Source organism: Stenella coeruleoalba (genome assembly GCF_951394435.1).
Source record: "Stenella coeruleoalba genome assembly, contig: scaffold_76, whole genome shotgun sequence".
Classification (NCBI taxonomy): domain Eukaryota; kingdom Metazoa; phylum Chordata; class Mammalia; order Artiodactyla; family Delphinidae; genus Stenella; species Stenella coeruleoalba.
The window spans coordinates 35,474-56,013 of NW_027646368.1; the positions used below are offsets into that span (position 1 = coordinate 35,474).

Genomic DNA, 20,540 nt, shown 5'->3' on the forward strand with positions numbered 1-20,540 from the left:
CTGCCCCGCTTTCAAGTCCTCTTGGCAGCCTTACTTCAGTCTATTTTTGGACGATAGCTGTCATTTATAACTCTGCAGGTTTGTGAATTACAGGGCCCCTGAGCTCCTTTCCTCAACTCGCTTTCTTTTGAGCTGGCCGCAACACCGCAGGATGGCTTCAGGCCCTAATCTGGTTCCGGCACGGCACGCTGAGCCTTTGGTTATTTCCTCTTCCTGGTGGGAAATGAGAGTGAAATTTGCCCGTTCAGACACCTCCAGCTAGCCTCTCATTGGTTCTCGCTATTCCTGTTCATCTTCCGCAGAAATTGCAAACTGGGCCAAACAGGAGGTTAAAGGCGCTGACTCTCCAAGTGGGGAGAGTGTTAGTAAAGCGTCTGGAATGTTGCACCCGAGTACCAGGGGAGGAAAACTGAGACATATTTGAACACGTCTCCCGTTCACACGGTTGATCATACTCTGGGTTCCACATGCATGTTTTAGCTGAAGGAAGAATACCTTAAACCTGGAGAGTTGAGACCCGTGGAATGGGTACCATGCAATATGTCTTCAAAGGGTCTTCATTTGCTCACCGAACCTCTCCAATCCTATCACTGCTGCGTTTATGCCCCTGTACACACGCTTGATTCTCTTTTGGAGACATAGCAATCCATAGGTTTTAAGATACTTACTAGTCAGGTACATTCTTAGGCGTTTAATATGGGGTGTTGAGTCCATTTCATTGAGCAAGGAGTAGCTCTTGTCTATTCCATATTTGGCTTAAGGAACTTTATCTGTGCTCATTTCAATCTCTGGTTTTATGCAGCACCACAACTCACCTTTCCCCTTAAGCAAGCATAAGTTGGTTTTCTAAATTTGAGACCCTGTTCTGTTTTGGAATTCAGTTCCTCTGTAGCCAAGTTTACATTCCGTGTATTAGTGATATCTTATGATGTTTCTTTTTCTGTGTGACTTATTTCAGTTAGAATCATCGTACCTGAATCCACTCATTATGCTGCTACGGGCCTGATGACATAGATTTCATTGCTGAGTGATACTGCATTGTACGTAAGTACCACAAGTTCTTTATCCATTTTTCACTTTCTGTGATATTGAACTTGTACGGTAAACGAGGTTCTTGTAAACAGAGGCGTCCCAAACTTTGGGGTGGCTGTGTCTTTTTGATTGTAATTTCCCTAAGCTATAGGACCATAAGTGGAAGTGCCCTAGGCTCTGTTGCTTTGTTTTTTAGATGTTTCAGGAAACACCATACACTTCTCCCGAGTGTCTGTTGGCAATTTACATCCCGCCCATCAGCATAACAAGGCTCCCAGTTCTCCATGGCCTGTCCTGCCTTTCTGGATTTTACACTTTTTTCAGATGGCCCTTTTGACCAGGGGGAAGTGAGACTTCATTGTAGTGCAGATTTCCTTTGCAAGCTTGCTTGGTTGGCCAAAAAGGGCGTATGCGTGTTTTCCTGAATATATTCAGGAAAACACGCATACGCCCTTTTTGGCCAAGTGCATCATTGTGGACGTTCTGCCTCTTTTCCTATGCTTTCAATGCAATTCCAGTCTACCTCCTGAAATCGGTTTCCTGCAATTCTGCCCCGCTTTCAAGTCCTCTTGGCAGCCTTACTTCAGTATATTTTTGGACGATAGCTGTGATTTATAACTCTGCAGGTTTGTGAGTTACAGGGCCCCTGAGCTCCTTTCCTCAACTCGCTTTCTTTTGAGCTGGCCGCAACACCGCAGGATGGCTTCAGACCCTAATCTGGTTCCGGCACGGCACGCTGAGCCTTTGGTTATTTCCTCTTCCTGGTGGGAAATGAGAGTTAAATTTGCCCGTCCAGACACCTCCAGCTAGCCTCTCATTGGTTCTCGCTATTCCTGTTCATCTTCTGCAGAAATTGCAAACTGGGCCAAACAGGAGGTTAAAGGCGCTGACTCTCCAAGTTGGGAGAGTGTTAGTAAAGCGTCTGGAATGTTGCACCCGAGTACCAGGGGAGGAAAACTGAGACATATTTGAACACGTCTCCCGTTCACACGGTTGATCATACTCTGGGTTCCACATGCATGTTTTAGCTGAAGGAAGAATGCCTTAAACCTGGAGAGTTGAGACCCGTGGAATGGGTACCATGCAATATGTCTTCAAAGGGTCTTCATTTGCTCACCGAACCTCTCCAATCCTATCACTGCTGCGTTTATGCCCCTGTACACACGCTTGATTCTCTTTTGGAGACATAACAATCCATAGGTTTTAAGATACTTACTAGTCAGGTACATTCTTAGGCGTTTAATATGGGGTGTTGAGTCCATTTCGTTGAGCAAGGAGTAGCTCTTGTCTATTCCATATTTGGCTTAAGGAACTTTATCTGTGCTCATTTCAATCTCTGGTTTTATGCAGCACCACAACTCACCTTTCCCCTTAAGCAAGCATAAGTTGGTTTTCTAAATTTGAGACCCTATTCTGTTTTGGAATTCAGTTCCTCTGTAGCCAAGTTTACATTCCGTGTATTAGTGATATCTTATGATGTTTCTTTTTCTGTGTGACTTATTTCAGTTAGAATCATCGTACCTGAATCCGCTCATTATGCTGCTACGGGCCTGATGACATAGATTTCATTGCTGAGTGATACTGCATTGTACGTAAGTACCACAAGTTCTTTATACATTTTTCACTTTCTGTGATATTGAACTTGTACGGTAAACGAGGTTCTTGTAAACAGAGGCGTCCCAAACTTTGGGGTGGCTGTGTCTTTTTGATTTTAATTTCCCTAAGCTATAGGACCATAAGTGGAAGTGCCCTAGGCTCTGTTGCTTTGTTTTTTAGATGTTTCAGGAAACACCATACACTTCTCCCGAGTGTCTGTTGGCAATTTACATCCCGCCCATCAGCATAACAAGGCTCCCAGTTCTCCATGGCCTGTCCTGCCTTTCTGCATTTTACACTTTTTTCAGATGGCCCTTTTGACCGGGGGGAAGTGAGACTTCATTGTAGTGCAGATTTCCTTTGCAAGTTTGCTTGGTTGGCCAAAAAGGGCGTATGCGTTTTTTCCTGAATATATACAGGAAATAACGCATACGCCCTTTTTGGCCAAGTGCATCATTGTGGACGTTCTGCCTCTTTTCCTATGCTTTCAATGCAATTCCAGTCTACCTCCTGAAATCGGTTTCCTGCAATTCTGCCCCGCTTTCAAGTCCTCTTGGCAGCCTTACTTCAGTCTATTTTTGGACGATAGCTGTCATTTATAACTCTACAGGTTTGTGAATTACAGTGCCCCTGAGCTCCTTTCTTCAACTCGCTTTCTTGTGACCTGGCCGCAACACCGCAGGATGGCTTCAGGCCCTAATCTGGTTCTGGCACGGCACGCTGAGCCTTTGGTTAATTCCTCTTCCTGGTGGGAAATGAGAGTTAAATTTGCCCATCCAGACACCTCCAGCTAGCCTCTCATTGGTTCTCGCTATTCCTGTTCATCTTCCGCAGAAATTGCAAACTGGGCCAAACAGGAGGTTAAAGGGACTGACTCTCCAAGTCGGGAGAGTGTTAGTAAGCGTCTGGAATGTTGCACCCGAGTACCAGGGTACGAAAACTGAGACATATTTGAACACGTCTCCCGATCACATGGTTGATCATACTCTAGGTTCCACATGCATGTTTTAGCTGAAGGAAGAATACCTTAAACCTGGGTAGTTGAAACCCGTGGAATGGGTACCATGCAATATGACTTCAAAGGGTCTTCATTTGCTCACCGAACCTCTCCAATCCTATCACTGCTGCGTTTATGCCCCTGTACACATGCTTGATTCTCTTTCGGAGACATAGCAATCCATAGGTTTTAAGATACTTACTAGTCAGGTACATTCTTAGGCGTTTAATATGCGGTGTTGAGTCCATTTCGTTGAGCAAGGAGTAGCTCTTGTCTATTCCATATTTGGCTTAAGGAACTTTATCTGTGCTCATTTCAATCTCTGGTTTTATGCAGCACCCCAACTCACCTTTACCCTTAAGCAAGCATAAGTTGGTTTTCTAAGTTTGTGACCCTGTTCTGTTCTGTAATTCAGTTCCTGTGTAGCCAAGTTTCCATTCCGTGTATTACTGATATCTCATGATGTTTCTTTTTCTGTGTGACTTATTTCAGTTAGAATCATCGTACCCTAATCCACTCATTATGCTGTTACGGGCCTGATGACATAGATTTCATTGCAGAGTGATATTGCTTTGTAAGTAAATACCACAACTTCTTTATCCATTTTTCACTTTCTGCGATGTTGAACTTGTACAGTAAACGGGGTTCTTGTAAACAGAGGCGTCCCAAACTTTGGGGTGGCTGTGTCTTTTTGATTTTAATTTCCCTAAGCTATAGGACCATAAGTGGAAGTGCCCTAGGCTCTGTTGCTTTGTTTTTTAGATGTTTCAGGAAACACCATACACTTCTCCGGAGTGGTTGTTGGCAATTTACATCCCGCCCATCAGCATAACAAGGCTCCCAGTTCTCCATGGCCTGTCCTGCCTTTCTGCATTTTACACTTTTTTCAGATGGCCCTTTTGACCGGGGGGAAGTGAGACTTCATTGTAGTGCAGATTTCCTTTGCAAGTTTGCTTGGTTGGCCAAAAAGGGCGTATGCGTTTTTTCCTGAATATATTCAGGAAAAAACGCATACGCCCTTTTTGGCCAAGTGCATCATTGTGGACGTTCTGCCTCTTTTCCTATGCTTTCAATGCAATTCCAGTCTACCTCCTGAAATCGGTTTCCTGCAATTCTGCCCCGCTTTCAAGTCCTCTTGGCAGCCTTACTTCAGTCTATTTTTGGACGATAGCTGTCATTTATAACTCTACAGGTTTGTGAATTACAGTGCCCCTGAGCTCCTTTCTTCAACTCGCTTTCTTGTGACCTGGCCGCAACACCGCAGGATGGCTTCAGGCCCTAATCTGGTTCTGGCACGGCACGCTGAGCCTTTGGTTAATTCCTCTTCCTGGTGGGAAATGAGAGTTAAATTTGCCCATCCAGACACCTCAGCTAGTCTCTCATTGGATCTCGCTATTCCTGTTCATCTTCCACAGAAATTGCAAACTGGGCCAAACAGGAGGTTAAAGGGACTGACTCTCCAAGTGGGGAGAGTGTTAGTAAAGCGTCTGGAATGTTGCACCCGAGTACCAGGGTACGAAAACTGAGACATATTTGAACACGTCTCCCGATCACATGGTTGATCATACTCTAGGTTCCACATGCATGTTTTAGCTGAAGGAAGAATACCTTAAACCTGGGTAGTTGAAACCCGTGGAATGGGTACCATGCAATATGACTTCAAAGGGTCTTCATTTGCTCACGAACCTCTCCAATCCTATCACTGCTGCGTTTATGCCCCTGTACACATGCTTGATTCTCTTTCGGAGACATAGCAATCTATAGGTTTTAAGATACTTACTACTCAGGTACATTCTTAGGCGTTTAATATGCGGTGTTGAGTCCATTTCGTTGAGCAAGGAGTAGCTCTTGTCTATTCCATATTTGGCTTAAGGAACTTTATCTGTGCTCATTTCAATCTCTGGTTTTATGCAGCACCCCAACTCACCTTTACCCTTAAGCAAGCATAAGTTGGTTTTCTAAGTTTGTGACCCTGTTCTGTTCTGTAATTCAGTTCCTGTGTAGCCAAGTTTCCATTCCATGTATTACTGATATCTTATGATGTTTCTTTTTCTGTGTGACTTATTTCAGTTAGAATCATCGTACCTGAATCCACTCATTATGCTGTTACGGGCCTGATGACATAGATTTCATTGCAGAGTGATATTGCTTTGTAAGTAAATACCACAACATCTTTATCCATTTTTCACTTTCTGCGATGTTGAACTTGTACTGTAAACGAGGTTCTTGTAAACAGAGGCGTCCCAAACTTTGGGATGGCTGTGTCTTTTTGATTTTAATTTCCCTAAGCTATAGGACCATAAGTGGCAGTGCCCTAGGCTCTGTTGCTTTGTTTTTTAGATGTTTCAGGAAACACCATACACTTCTCCCGAGTGTCTGTTGGCAATTTACATCCCGCCCATCAGCATAACAAGGCTCCCAGTTCTCCATGGCCTGTCCTGCCTTTCTGGATTTTACACTTTTTTCAGATGGCCCTTTTGACCGGGGGGAAGTGAGACTTCATTGTAGTGCAGATTTCCTTTGCAAGCTTGCTTGGTTGGCCAAAAAGGGCGTATGCGTTTTTTCCTGAATATATTCAGGAAAAAACGCATACGCCCTTTTTGGCCAAGTGCATCATTGTGGACGTTCTGCCTCTTTTCCTATGCTTTCAATGCAATTCCAGTCTACCTCCTGAAATCGGTTTCCTGCAATTCTGCCCCGCTTTCAAGTCCTCTTGGCAGCCTTACTTCAGTCTATTTTTGGACGATAGCTGTCATTTATAACTCTGCAGGTTTGTGAATTACAGTGCCCCTGAGCTCCTTTCTTCAACTCGCTTTCTTTTGAGCTGGCCGCAACACCGCAGGATGACTTCAGGCCCTAATCTGGTTCCGGCACGGCACGCTGAGCCTTTGGTTAATTCCTCTTCCTGGTGGGAAATGAGAGTTAAATTTGCCCGTCCAGACACCTCCAGCTAGCCTCTCATTGGTTCTCGCTAATCCTGTTCATCTTCCGCAGAAATTGCAAACTGGGCCAAACAGGAGGTTAAAGGGACTGACTCTCCAAGTCGGGAGAGTGTTAGTAAAGCGTCTGGAATGTTGCACCCGAGTACCAGGGTACGAAAACTGAGACATATTTGAACACGTCTCCCGATCACATGGTTGATCATACTCTAGGTTCCACATGCATGTTTTAGCTGAAGGAAGAATACCTTAAACCTGGGTAGTTGAAACCCGTGGAATGGGTACCATGCAATATGACTTCAAAGGGTCTTCATTTGCTCACCGAACCTCTCCAATCCTATCACTGCTGCGTTTATGCCCCTGTACACATGCTTGATTCTCTTTCGGAGACATAGCAATCCATAGGTTTGAAGATACTTACTAGTCAGGTACATTCTTAGGCGTTTAATATGCGGTGTTGAGTCCATTTCGTTGAGCAAGGAGTAGATCTTGTCTATTCCATATTTGGCTTAAGAAACTTTATCTGTGCTCATTTCAATCTCTGGTTTTATGCAGCACCCCAACTCACCTTTCCCCTTAAGCAAGCATAAGTTGGTTTTCTAAATTTGAGAACCTGTTCTGTTTTGGAATTCAGTTCCTGTGTAGCCAAGTTTCCATTCCGTGTATTACTGATATCTTATGATGTTTCTTTTTCTGTGTGACTTATTTCAGTTAGAATCATCATACCTGAATCCACTCATTGTGCTGCTAAGGGCCTGATGACACAGATTTCATTGCTGAGTGATATTGCTTTGTAAGTAAATACCACAACTTCTTTATCCATTTTTCACTTTCTGCGATGTTGAACTTGTACTGTAAACGAGGTTCTTGTAAACAGAGCCGTTCGAAACTTTGGGGTGGCTGTGTCTTTTTGATTTTAATTTCCCTAAGCTATAGGACCATAAGTGGAAGTGCCCTAGGTTCTGTTGCTTTGTTTTTTAGATGTTTCAGGAAACACCATACACTTCTCCCGAGTGGTTGTTGGCAATTTACATCCCGCTCATCAGCATAACAAGGCTCCCAGTTCTCCATGGCCTGTCCTGCCTTTCTGGATTTTACACTTTTTTCAGATGGCCCTCTTGACCGGGGGGAAGTGAGACTTCATTGTAGTGCAGATTTCCTTTGCAAGCTTGCTTGGTTGGCCAAAAAGGGCGTATGCGTTTTTTCCTGAATATATTCAGGAAAAAACGCATACGCCCTTTTTGGCCAAGTGCATCATTGTGGACGTTCTGCCTCTTTTCCTATGCTTTCAATGCAATTCCAGTCTACCTCCTGAAATCGGTTTCCTGCAATTCTGCCCCGCTTTCAAGTCCTCTTGGCAGCCTTACTTCAGTCTATTTTTGGACAATAGCTGTCATTTATAACTCTGCAGGTTTGTGAATTACAGTGCCCCTGAGCTCCTTTCTTCAACTCGCTTTCTTGACCTGGCCGCAACACCGCAGGATGGCTTCAGGCCGTAATCTGGTTCTGGCACGGCACGCTGAGCCTTTGGTTAATTCCTCTTCCTGGTGGGAAATGAGAGTTAAATTTGCCCATCCAGACACCTCCAGCTAGTCTCTTTGGTTCTCGCTATTCCTGTTCATCTTCCACAGAAATTGCAAACTGGGCCAAACAGGAGGTTGAAGGGGCTGACTCTCCAAGTGGGGAGAGTGTTAGTAAAGCGTCTGGAATGTTGCACCCGAGTACCAGGGTACGAAAACTGAGACATATTTGAACACGTCTCCCGATCACATGGTTGATCATACTCTAGGTTCCACATGCATGTTTTAGCTGAAGGAAGAATACCTTAAACCTGGGTAGTTGAAACCCGTGGAATGGGTACCATGCAATATGACTTCAAAGGGTCTTCATTTGCTCACGAACCTCTCCAATCCTATCACTGCTGCGTTTATGCCCCTGTACACATGCTTGATTCTCTTTCGGAGACATAGCAATCCATAGGTTTTAAGATACTTACTAGTCAGGTACATTCTTAGGCGTTTAAAATGCGGTGTTGAGTCCATTTCATTGAGCAAGGAGTAGATCTTGTCTATTCCATATTTGGCTTAAGGAACTTTATCTGTGCTCATTTCAATCTCTGGTTTTATGCAGCACCCCAACTCACCTTTCCCCTTAAGCAAGCATAAGTTGGTTTTCTAAATTTGAGAACCTGTTCTGTTTTGGAATTCAGTTCCTGTGTAGCCAAGTTTACATTCCGTGTATTAGTGATATCTTATGATGTTTCTTTTTCTGTGTGACTTATTTCAGTTAGAATCATCATACCTGAATCCACTCATTGTGCTGCTAAGGGCCTGATGACACAGATTTCATTGCTGACTGATATTGCTTTGTAAGTAAATACCACAACTTCTTTATCCATTTTTCACTTTCTGCGATGTTGAACTTGTACGGTAAACGAGGTTCTTGTAAACAGAGGCGTCCCAAACTTTGGGGTGGCTGTGTCTTTTTGATTTTAATTTCCCTAAGCTATAGGACCATAAGTGGCAGTGCCCTAGGCTCTGTTGCTTTGTTTTTTAGATGTTTCAGGAAACACCATACACTTCTCCCGAGTGGTTGTTGGCAATTTACATCCCGCCCATCAGCATAACAAGGCTCCCAGTTCTCCATGGCCTGTCCTGCCTTTCTGGATTTTACACTTTTTTCAGATGGCCCTTTTGACCAGGTGGAAGTGAGACTTCATTGTAGTGCACATTTCTTTGCAAGTTTGCTTGGTTGGCCAAAAAGGGCGTATACGTTTTTTCCTGAATATATTCAGGAAAAAACGCATACGCCCTTTTTGGCCAAGTGCATCATTGTGGACGTTCTGCCTCTTTTCCTATGCTTTCAATGCAATTCCAGTCTACCTCCTGAAATTGGTTTCCTGCAATTCTGCCCCACTTTCAAGTCCTCTTGGCAGCCTTACTTCAGTCTATTTTTGGACGATAGCTGTCATTTATAACTCTGCAGGTTTGTGAATTACAGTGCCCCTGAGCTCCTTTCTTCAACTCGCTTTCTTTTGAGCTGGCCGCAACACCGCAGGATGGCTTCAGGCCCTAATGTGCTTCCGGCACGGCACGCTGAACCTTTGGTTAATTCCTCTTCCTGGTGGGAAATGAGAGTTAAATTTGCCCGTTTAGACATCTCCAGCTAGTCTCTCATTGGTTCTCGCTATTCCTGTTCATCTTCCACAGAAATTGCAAACTGGGCCAAGCAGGACGTTAAAGGGACTGACTCTCCAAGTGGGGAGAGTGTTAGTAAAGCGTCTGGCATGTTGCACCCGAGTACCAAGGTACGAAAACTGAGACATATTTGAACACGTCTTCCGATCACATAGTTGATCATACTCTAGGTTCCACATGAATGTTTTAGCTGAAGGAAGAATACCGTAAACCTGGGTAGTTGAAACCCGTGGAATGGGTACCATGCAATATGAATTCAAAGGGTCTTCATTTGCTCACTGAACCTCTCCAATCCTATCACTGCTGCGTTTATGCCCCTGTACACATGCTTGATTCTCTTTCGGAGACATAGCAATCCATAGGTTTTAAGATACTTACTAGTCAGGTACATTCTTAGGCGTTTAATATGCGGTGTTGAGTCCATTTTGTTGAGCAAGGAGTAGCTCTTGTCTATTCCATATTTGGCTTAAGGAACTTTATCTGTGCTCATTTCAATCTCTGGTTTTATGCAGCACCCCAACTCACCTTTACCCTTAAGAAAGCATAAGTTGGTTTTCTAAATTTGAGACCCTGTTCTGTTCTGTAATTCAGTTCCTGTGTAGCCAAGTTTCCATTCCGTGTATTAGTGATATCTTATGATGTTTCTTTTTCTGTGTGACTTATTTCAGTTAGAATCATCATACCTGAATCCACTCATTGTGCTGCTAACGGCCTGATGACATAGATTTCATTGCTGAGTGATATTGCTTTGTAAGTGAATACCACAACTTCTTTATCCATTTTTCACTTTCTGCGATGTTGAACTTGTACTGTAAACGAGGTTCTTGTAAACAGAGCCGTTCCAAACTTTGGGGTGGCTGTGTCTTTTTGATTTTAAATTCCCTAAGCTATAGGACCATAAGTGGCAGTGCCCTAGGCTCTGTTGATTTGTTTTTTAGATGTTTCAGGAAACACCATACACTTCTCCCGAGTGTCTGTTGGCAATTTACATCCCGCCCATCAGCATAACAAGGCTCCCAGTTCTCCATGGCCTGTCCTGCCTTTCTGGATTTTACACTTTTTTCAGATGGCCCTTTTGACCGGGGGGAAGTGAGACTTCATTGTAGTGCAGATTTCCTTTGCAAGCTTGCTTGGTTGGCCAAAAAGTGCGTATGCGTTTTTTCCTGAATATATTCAGGAAAAAACACATACGCCCTTTTTGGCCAAGCGCATCATTGTGGACGTTCTGCCTCTTTTCCTATGCTTTCAATGCAATTCCAGTCTACCTCCTGAAATCGGTTTCCTGCAATTCTGCCCCGCTTTCAAGTCCTCTTGGCAGCCTTACTTCAGTATATTTCTGGACGATAGCTGTCATTTATAACTCTGCAGGTTTGTGAATTACAGTGCCCCTGAGCTCCTTTCTTCAACTCGCTTTCTTTTGAGTTGGCCGCAACACCGCAGGATGGCTTCAGGCCCTAATCTGGTTCTGGCACGGCACGCTGAGCCTTTGGTTATTTCCTCTTCCTGGTGGGAAATGAGAGTTAAATTTGCCCGTCCAGACACTTCCAGCTAGTCTCTCATTGGTTCTCGCTATTCCTGTTCATCTTCCGCAGAAATTGCAAACTGGGCCAAAAAGGAGGTTAAAGGCGCTGACTCTCCTAGTGGGGAGAGTGTTAGTAAAGCATCTGGAATGTTGCACCCGAGTACCAGGGTATGAAAACTGAGACATATTTGAACACGTCTCCCGTTCACATGGTTGATCATACTTGGGTTCCACATGCATGTTTTAGCTGAAGGAAGAATACCTTAAACGTGGGTATTTGAAACCCGTGGAATGGGTACCATGCAATATGACTTCAAAGGGTCTTCATTTGCTCACCGAACCTCTCCAATCCTATCACTGCTGCGTTTATGCCCCTGTACACATGCTTGATTCTCTTTCGGAGACATAGCAATCCATAGGTTTTAAGATACTTACTAGTCAGGTACATTCTTAGGCGTTTAATATGGGGTGTTGAGTCCATTTAGTTGAGCAAGGAGTAGCTCTTGTGTATTCCATATTTGGCTTAAGGAACTTTATCTGTGCTCATTTCAATCTCTGGTTTTATGCAGCACCCCAACTCACCTTTCCCCTTAAGCAAGCATAAGTTGGGTTTCTAAATTTGAGACCCTGTTCTGTTTTGGAATGCAGTTCCTCTGTAGCCAAGTTTACATTCCGTGTATTAGTGATATCTTATGATGTTTCTTTTTCTGTGTCACTTATTTCAGTTAGAATCATCGTACCTGAATCGACTCATTATGCTGCTACGGGCCTGATGACATAGATTTCATTGCTGAGTGATACTGCATTGTACGTGAGTACCACAAGTTCTTTATCCATTTTTCACTTTCTGTGATATTGAACTTGTATGGTAAACGAGGTTCTTGTAAACAGAGGCATCCCAAACTTTGGTGTGGCTGTGTCTTTTTGATTTTAATTTCCCTAAGCTATAGGACCATAAGTGGCAGTGCCCTAGGCTCTGTTGCTTTGTTTTTTAGATGTTTCAGGAAACACCATACACTTCTCCCCAGTGGTTGTCGGCAATTTACATCCCGCCCATCAGCATAACAAGGCTCCCAGTTCTCCATGGCCTGTCCTGCCTTTCTGGATTTTACACTTTTTTCAGATGGCCCTTTTGACCGGGGGGAAGTGAGACTTCATTGTAGTGCAGATTTCCTTTGCAAGCTTGCTTGGTTGGCCAAAAAGGGCGTATGCGTTTTTTCCTGAATATATTCAGGAAAAAACGCATACGCCCTTTTTGGCCAAGTGCATCATTGTGGACGTTCTGCCTCTTTTCCTATGCTTTCAATGCAATTCCAGTCTACCTCCTGAAATCGGTTTCCTGCAATTCTGCCCCGCTTTCAAGTCCTCTTGGCAGCCTTACTTCAGTCTATTTTTGGACGATAGCTGTGATTTATAACTCTGCAGGTTTGTGAATTACAGTGCCCCTGAGCTCCTTTCTTCAACTCGCTTTCTTTTGAGCTGGCCGCAACACTGCAGGATGGCTTCAGGCCTTAATCTGGTTCCAGTACGGCACGCTGAGCCTTTGGTTATTTCCTCTTCCTGGTGGGAAATGAGAGTTAAATTTGCCCGTCCAGACACCTCCAGCTAGCCTCTCATTGGTTCTCGCTATTCCTGTTCATCTTCCGCAGAAATTGCAAACTGGGCCAAACAGGAGGTTAAAGGCGCTGACTCTCCAAGTCGGGAGAGTGTGAGTAAAGCGTCTGGAATGTTGCACCCGAGTACCAGGGGAGGAAAACTGAGTCATATTTGAACACGTCTCCCGATCAGATGGTTGATCATACTCTGGGTTGCACATGCATGTTTTAGCTGAAGGAAGAATACCTTAAACCTGGGTATTTGAAACCCGTGGAATGGGTACCATGCAATATGAGTTCAAAGGGTCTTCATTTGCTCACCGAACCTCTCCAATCCTATCACTGCTGCGTTTATGACCCTGTACACATGCTTGATTCTCTTTCAGAGACATAGCAATCCATAGGTTTTAAGATACTTACTAGTCAGGTACATTCTTAGGCGTTTAATATGGGGTGTTGAGTCCATTTCGTTGAGCAAGGAGTAGCTGTTGTCTATTCCATATTTGGCTTAAGGAACTTTATCTGTGCTCATTTCAATCTCTGGTTTTATGCAGCACCCCAACTCACCTTTACCCTTAAGCAAGCATAAGTTGGTTTTCTAAATTTGAGACCCTCTTCTGTTCTGTAATTCAGTTCCTGTGTAGCCAAGTTTCCATTCCGTGTATTACTGATATCTTATGATGTTTCTTTTTCTGTGTGACTTATTTCAGTTAGAATCATCATACCTGAATCCACTCATTGTGCTGCTAAGGGCCTGATGACATAGATTTCATTGCTGGGTGATATTGCTTTGTAAGTGAATACCACAACTTCTTTATCCATTTTTCACTTTCTGCGATGTTGAACTTGTACTGTAAACGAGGTTCTTGTATACAGAGCCGTTCCAAACTTTGGGGTGGCTGTGTCTTTTTGATTTTAATTTCCCTAAGCTATAGGACCATAAGTGGAAGTGCCCAAGGTTCTGTTGCTTTGGTTTTTAGATGTTTCAGGAAACACCATACACTTCTCCCGAGTGGTTGTTGGCAATTTACATCCCGCCCATCAGCATAACAAGGCTCCTAGTTCTCCATGGCCTGTCCTGCCTTTCTGGATTTTACACTTTTTTCAGATGGCCGTTCTGACCGGGGGGAAGTGAGACTTCATTGTAGTGCAGATTTCCTTTGCAAGCTTGCTTGGTTGGCCAAAAAGGGCGTATGCGTTTTTTCCTGAATATATTCAGGAAAAAACGCATACGCCCTTTTTGGCCAAGTGCATCATTGTGGACGTTCTGCCTCTTTTCCTATGCTTTCAATGCAATTCCAGTCTACCTCCTGAAATCGGTTTCCTGCAATTCTGCCCCGCTTTCAAGTCCTCTTGGCAGCCTTACTTCAGTCTATTTTTGGACGATAGCTGTCATTTATAACTCTGCAGGTTTGTGAATTACAGTGCCCCTGAGCTCCTTTCTTCAACTCACTTTATTTTGAGCTGGCCGCAACACCGCAGGATGGCTTCAGGCCCTAATCTGGTTCTGGTACGGCATGCTGAGCCTTTGGTTATTTCCTCTTCCTGGTGGGAAATGAGAGTTAAATTTGACCGTCCAGACACCTCCAGCTAGCCTCTCATTGGTTCTCGCTATTCCTGTTCATCTTCCGCAGAAATTGCAAACTGGGCCAAACAGGAGGTTAAAGGCGCTGACTCTCCAAGTGGGGAGAGTGTTAGTAAAGCGTCTGGAATGTTGCACCTGAGTACCAGGGGAGGAAAATTGAGACATATTTGAACACGTCTCCCGATCACATGGTTGATCATACTCTGGGTTCCACATGCATGTTTTAGCTGAAGGAAGAATACCTAAAACCTGGGTATTTGAAACCCGTGGAATGGGTACCATGCAATATGACTTCAAAGGGTCTTCATTTGCTCACCGAACCTCTCCAATCCTATCACTGCTGCGTTTATGCCCCTGTACACATGCTTGATTCTCTTTCGGAGACATAGCAATCCATAGGTTTTAAGATACTTACTAGTCAGGTACATTCTTAGGCGTTTAATATGCGGTGTTGAGTCCATTTCGTTGAGCAAGGAGTATCTCTTGTCTATTCCATATTTGGCTTAAGGAACTTTATCTGTGCTCATTTCAATCTCTGGTTTTATGCAGCACCCCAACTCACCTTTCCCCTTAAGCAAGCATAAGTTGGTTTTCTAAATTTGAGACCCTGTTCTGTTCTGTAATTCAGTTCCTGTGTAGCCAAGTTTACATTCCGTGTATTACTGATATCTTATGATGTTTCTTTTTCTGTGTGACTTATTTCAGTTAGAATCATCATAACTGAATCCACTCATTGTGCTGCTAAGGGCCTGATGACACAGATTTCATTGCTGAGTGATATTGCTTTGTAAGTAAATACCACAACTTCTTTATCCATTTTTCACTTTCTGCGATGTTGAACTTGTACTGTAAACGAGGTTCTTGTAAACAGAGCCGTTCCAAACTTTGGGGTGGCTGTGTCTTTTTGATTTTAATTTCCCTAAGCTATAGGACCATAAGTGGAAGTGCCCTAGGTTCTGTTGCTTTGTTTTTTAGATGTTTCAGGAAACACCATACACTTCTCCCGAGTGGTTGTTGGCAATTTACATCCCGCCCATCAGCATAACAAGGCTCCCAGTTCTCCATGGCCTGTCCTGCCTTTCTGGATTTTACACTTTTTTCAGATGGCCCTTTTGACCGGGGAGAAGTGAGACTTCATTGTAGTGCAGATTTCCTTTTCAAGCTTGCTTGTTTGGCCAAAAAGGGCGTATGCGTTTTTTCCTGAATATATTCAGGAAAAAACGCATACGCCCTTTTTGGCCAAGTGCATCATTGTGGACGTTCTGCCTCTTTTCCTATGCTTTCAATGCAATTCCAGTCTACCTCATAAAATCAGTTTCCTGCAATTCTGCCCCGCTTTCAAGTCCTCTTGGCAGCCTTACTTCAGTCTATTTTTGGACGATAGCTGTCATTTATAACTCTGCAGGTTTGTGAATTACAGTGCCCCTGAGCTCCTTTCTTCAACTCGCTTTCTTGTGACCTGGCCGCAACACCGCAGGATGGCTTCAGGCCCTAATCTCGTTCCGGCCCGGCATGCTGAGCCTTTGGTTAATTCCTCTTCCTGGTGGGAAATGAGAGTTAAATTTGCCCGTTCACACACCTCCAGGTAGTCTCTCATTGGTTCTCGCTATTCCTGTTCATCTTCCGCAGAAATTGCAAACTGGGCCAAACAGGAGGTTAAAGGCGCTGACTCTCCAAGTGGGGAGAGTGTTAGTAAAGCGTCTGAAATGTTGCACCCGAGTACCAGGGGAGGAAAACTGAGACATATTTGAACACGTCTCCCGTTCACATGGTTGATCATACTCTAGGATCCACATGCATGTTTTAGCTGAAGGAAGAATACCTTAAAACTGGGTAGTTGAAACCCGTGGAATGGGTACCATGCAATATGACTTCAAAGGGTCTTCATTTGCTCACGAACCTCTCCAATCCTATCACTGCTGCGTTTATGCCCCTGTACACATGCTTGATTCTCTTTCGGAGACATAGCAATCCATAGGTTTTAAGATACTTACTAGTCAGGTACATTCTTAGGCGTTTAATATGCGGTGTTGAGTCCATTTCGTTGAGCAAGGAGTAGCTCTTGTCTATTCCATATTTGGCTTAAGGAACTTTATCTGTGCTCATTTCAATCTCTGGTTTTATGCAGCACCCCAACTCACCTTTCCCCTTAAGCAAGCATAAGTTAGTTTTCTAAATTTGAGACCCTGTTCTGTTCTGTAATTCAGTTCCTGTGTAGCCAAGTTTACATTCCGTGTATTACTGATATCTTATGATGTTTCTTTTTCTGTGTGACTTAGTTCAGTTAGAATCATCATACCTGAATCCACTCATTGTGCTGCTAAGGGCCTGATGACACAGATTTCATTGCTGAGTGATACTGCTTTGTAAGTAAATACCACAACTTCTTTATCCATTTTTCACTTTCTGCGATGTTGAACTTGTACTGTAAACGAGGTTCTTGTAAACAGAGCCGTTCCAAACTTTGGGGTGGCTGTGTCTTTTTGATTTTAATTTCCCTAAGCTATAGGACCATAAGTGGAAGTGCCCTAGGTTCTGTTGCTTTGTTTTTTAGATGTTTCAGGAAACACCATACACTTCTCCCGAGTGGTTGTTGGCAATTTACATCCCGCCCATCAGCATAACAAGGCTCCCAGTTCTCCATGGCCTGTCCTGCCTTTCTGGATTTTACACTTTTTTCAGATGGCCCTTTTGACCGGGGGGAAGTGAGACTTCATTGTAGTGCAGATTTCCTTTGCAAGCTTGCTTGGTTGGCCAAAAAGGGCGTATGCGTTTTTTCCTGAATATATTCAGGAAAAAACGCATACGCCCTTTTTGGCCAAGTGCATCATTGTGGACGTTCTGCCTCTTTTCCTATGCTTTCAATGCAATTCCAGTCTACCTCCTGAAATCGGTTTCCTGCAATTCTGCCCCACTTTCAAGTCCTCTTGGCAGCCTTACTTCAGTCTATTTTTGGACGATAGCTGTCATTTATAACTCTGCAGGTTTGTGAATTACAGTGCCCCTGAGCTCCTTTCTTCAACTCGCTTTCTTTTGAGCTGGCCGCAACACCGCAGGATGGCTTCAGGCCCTAATCTGGTTCCGGTACGGCACGCTGAGCCTTTGGTTATTTCCTCTTCCTGGTGGGAAATGAGAGTTAAATTTGCCCGTCCAGACACCTCCAGCTAGCCTCTCATTGGTTCTCGCTATTCCTGTTCATCTTCCGCAGAAATTGCAAACTGGGCCAAACAGGAGGTTAAAGGCGCTGACTCTCCAAGTGGGGAGAGTGTTAGTAAAGCGTCTGGAATGTTGCACCCGAGTACCAGGGTACGAAAACTGAGACATATTTGAACACGTCTCCCGTTCACATGGTTGATCATACTTGGGTTCCACATGCATGTTTTAGCTGAAGGAAGAATACCGTAAACCTGGAGAGTTGAGACCCGTGTAATGGGTACCATGCAATATGACTTCAAAGGGTCTTCATTTGCTCACCGAACCTCTCCAATCCTATCACTGCTGCGTTTATGCTCCTGTACACATGCTTGATTCTCTTTTGGAGACATAGCAATCCATAGGTTTTACGATACTTACTAGTCAGGTACATTCTTAGGCGTTTAATATGCGGTGTTGAGTCCATTTCGTTGAGCAAGGAGTAGCTCTTGTCTATTCCATATTTGACTTAAGGAACTTTATCTGTGCTCATTTCAATCTCTGGTTTTATGCAGCACCCCAACTCACCTTTACCCTTAAGCAAGCATAAGTTGGTTTTCTAAATTTGAGACCCTGTTCTGTTCTGTAATTCAGTTCCTGTGTAGCCAAGTTTACATTCCGTGTATTACTGATATCTTATGATGTTTCTTTTTCTGTGTGACTTACTTCAGTTAGGATCATCATACCTGAATCCACTCATTGTGCTGCTGAGGGCCTGATGACACTGATTTCATTGCTGAGTGATATTGCTTTGTAAGTAAATACCACAACTTCTTTATCCATTTTTCACTTTCTGCGATGTTGAACTTGTACTGTAAACGAGGTTCTTGTAAACAGAGCCGTTCCAAACTTTGGGGTGGCTGTGTCTTTTTGATTTTAATTTCCCTAAGCTATAGGACCATAAGTGGAAGTGCCCTAGGTTCTGTTGCTTTGTTTTTTAGATGTTTCAGGAAACACCATACACTTCTCCCGAGTGGTTGTTGGCAATTTACATCCCGCCCATCAGCATAACAAGGCTCCCAGTTCTCCATGGCCTGTCCTGCCTTTCTGGATTTTACACTTTTTTCAGATGGCCCTTTTGACCGGGGGGAAGTGAGACTTCATTGTAGTGCAGATTTCCTTTGCAAGCTTGCTTGGTTGGCCAAAAAGGGCGTATGCGTTTTTTCCTGAATATATTCAGGAAAAAACGCATACGCCCTTTTTGGCCAAGTGCATCATTGTGGACGTTCTGCCTCTTTTCCTATGCTTTCAATGCAATTCCAGTCTACCTCCTGAAATCGGTTTCCTGCAATTCTGCCCCACTTTCAAGTCCTCTTGGCAGCCTTACTTCAGTCTATTTTTGGACGATAGCTGTCATTTATAACTCTGCAGGTTTGTGAATTACAGTGCCCCTGAGCTCCTTTCTTCAACTCGCTTTCTTTTGAGCTGGCCGCAACACCGCAGGATGGCTTCAGGCCCTAATCTGGTTCCGGTACGGCACGCTGAGCCTTTGGTTATTTCCTCTTCCTGGTGGGAAATGAGAGTTAAATTTGCCCGTCCAGACACCTCCAGCTAGCCTCTCATTGGTTCTCGCTATTCCTGTTCATCTTCCGCAGAAATTGCAAACTGGGCCAAACAGGAGGTTAAAGGCGCTGACTCTCCAAGTGGGGAGAGTGTTAGTAAAGCGTCTGGAATGTTGCACCCGAGTACCAGGGTACGAAAACTGAGACATATTTGAACACGTCTCCCGTTCACATGGTTGATCATACTTGGGTTCCACATGCATGTTTTAGCTGAAGGAAGAATACCTTAAACCTGGAGAGTTGAGACCCGTGTAATGGGTACCATGCAATATGACTTCAAAGGGTCTTCATTTGCTCACCGAACCTCTCCAATCCTATCACTGCTGCGTTTATGCTCCTGTACACATGCTTGATTCTCTTTTGGAGACATAGCAATCCATAGGTTTTACGATACTTACTAGTCAGGTACATTCTTAGGCGTTTAATATGCGGTGTTGAGTCCATTTCGTTGAGCAAGGAGTAGCTCTTGTCTATTCCATATTTGACTTAAGGAACTTTATCTGTGCTCATTTCAATCTCTGGTTTTATGCAGCACCCCAACTCACCTTTACCCTTAAGCAAGCATAAGTTGGTTTTCTAAATTTGAGACCCTGTTCTGTTCTGTAATTCAGTTCCTGTGTAGCCAAGTTTACATTCCGTGTATTACTGATATCTTATGATGTTTCTTTTTCTGTGTGACTTACTTCAGTTAGGATCATCATACCTGAATCCACTCATTGTGCTGCTGAGGGCCTGATGACACTGATTTCATTGCTGAGTGATATTGCTTTGTAAGTAAATACCACAACTTCTTTATCCATTTTTCACTTTCTGCGATGTTGAACTTGTACTGTAAACGAGGTTCTTGTAAACAGAGCCGTTCCAAACTTTGGGGTGGCTGTGTCTTTTTGATTTTAATTTCCCTAAGCTATAGGACCATAAGTGGAAGTGCCCTAGGTTCTGTTGCTTTGTTTTTTAGATGTTTCAGGAAACACCATACACTTCTCCCGAGTGGTTGTTGGCAATTTACATCCCGCCCATCAGCATAACAAGGCTCCCAGTTCTCCATGGCCTGTCCTGCCTTTCTGGATTTTACACTTTTTTCAGATGGCCCTTTTGACCGGGGGGAAGTGAGACTTCATTGTAGTGCAGATTTCCTTTGCAAGCTTGCTTGGTTGGCCAAAAAGGGCGTATGCGTTTTTTCCTGAATATATTCAGGAAAAAACGCATACGCCCTTTTTGGCCAAGTGCATCATTGTGGACGTTCTGCCTCTTTTCCTATGCTTTCAATGCAATTCCAGTCTACCTCCTGAAATCGGTTTCCTGCAATTCTGCCCCGCTTTC

At 43.9% G+C, this 20,540-nt stretch overlaps 2 long non-coding RNA genes across 2 annotated transcripts in view; both read left to right on the top strand.

The window, feature by feature from the left end:
• Positions 1–5,729: 5,729 nt before the first annotated feature.
• LOC307181149 overlaps positions 5,730–20,540 on the top strand; it is a 589,424-nt gene continuing 574,613 nt past the window's right edge. Inside the window, exon 1 of the long non-coding RNA XR_013826021.1 lies at positions 5,730–5,781. This is a non-coding gene — a long non-coding RNA (uncharacterized lncRNA). The remainder of the gene's footprint in view (positions 5,782–20,540) is intronic.
• Positions 9,792–12,094, top strand: LOC307181148. The gene is made up of 3 exons (XR_013826020.1): positions 9,792–9,871; positions 10,430–10,511; positions 12,009–12,094. It is a non-coding gene; the product is annotated as an uncharacterized lncRNA (long non-coding RNA).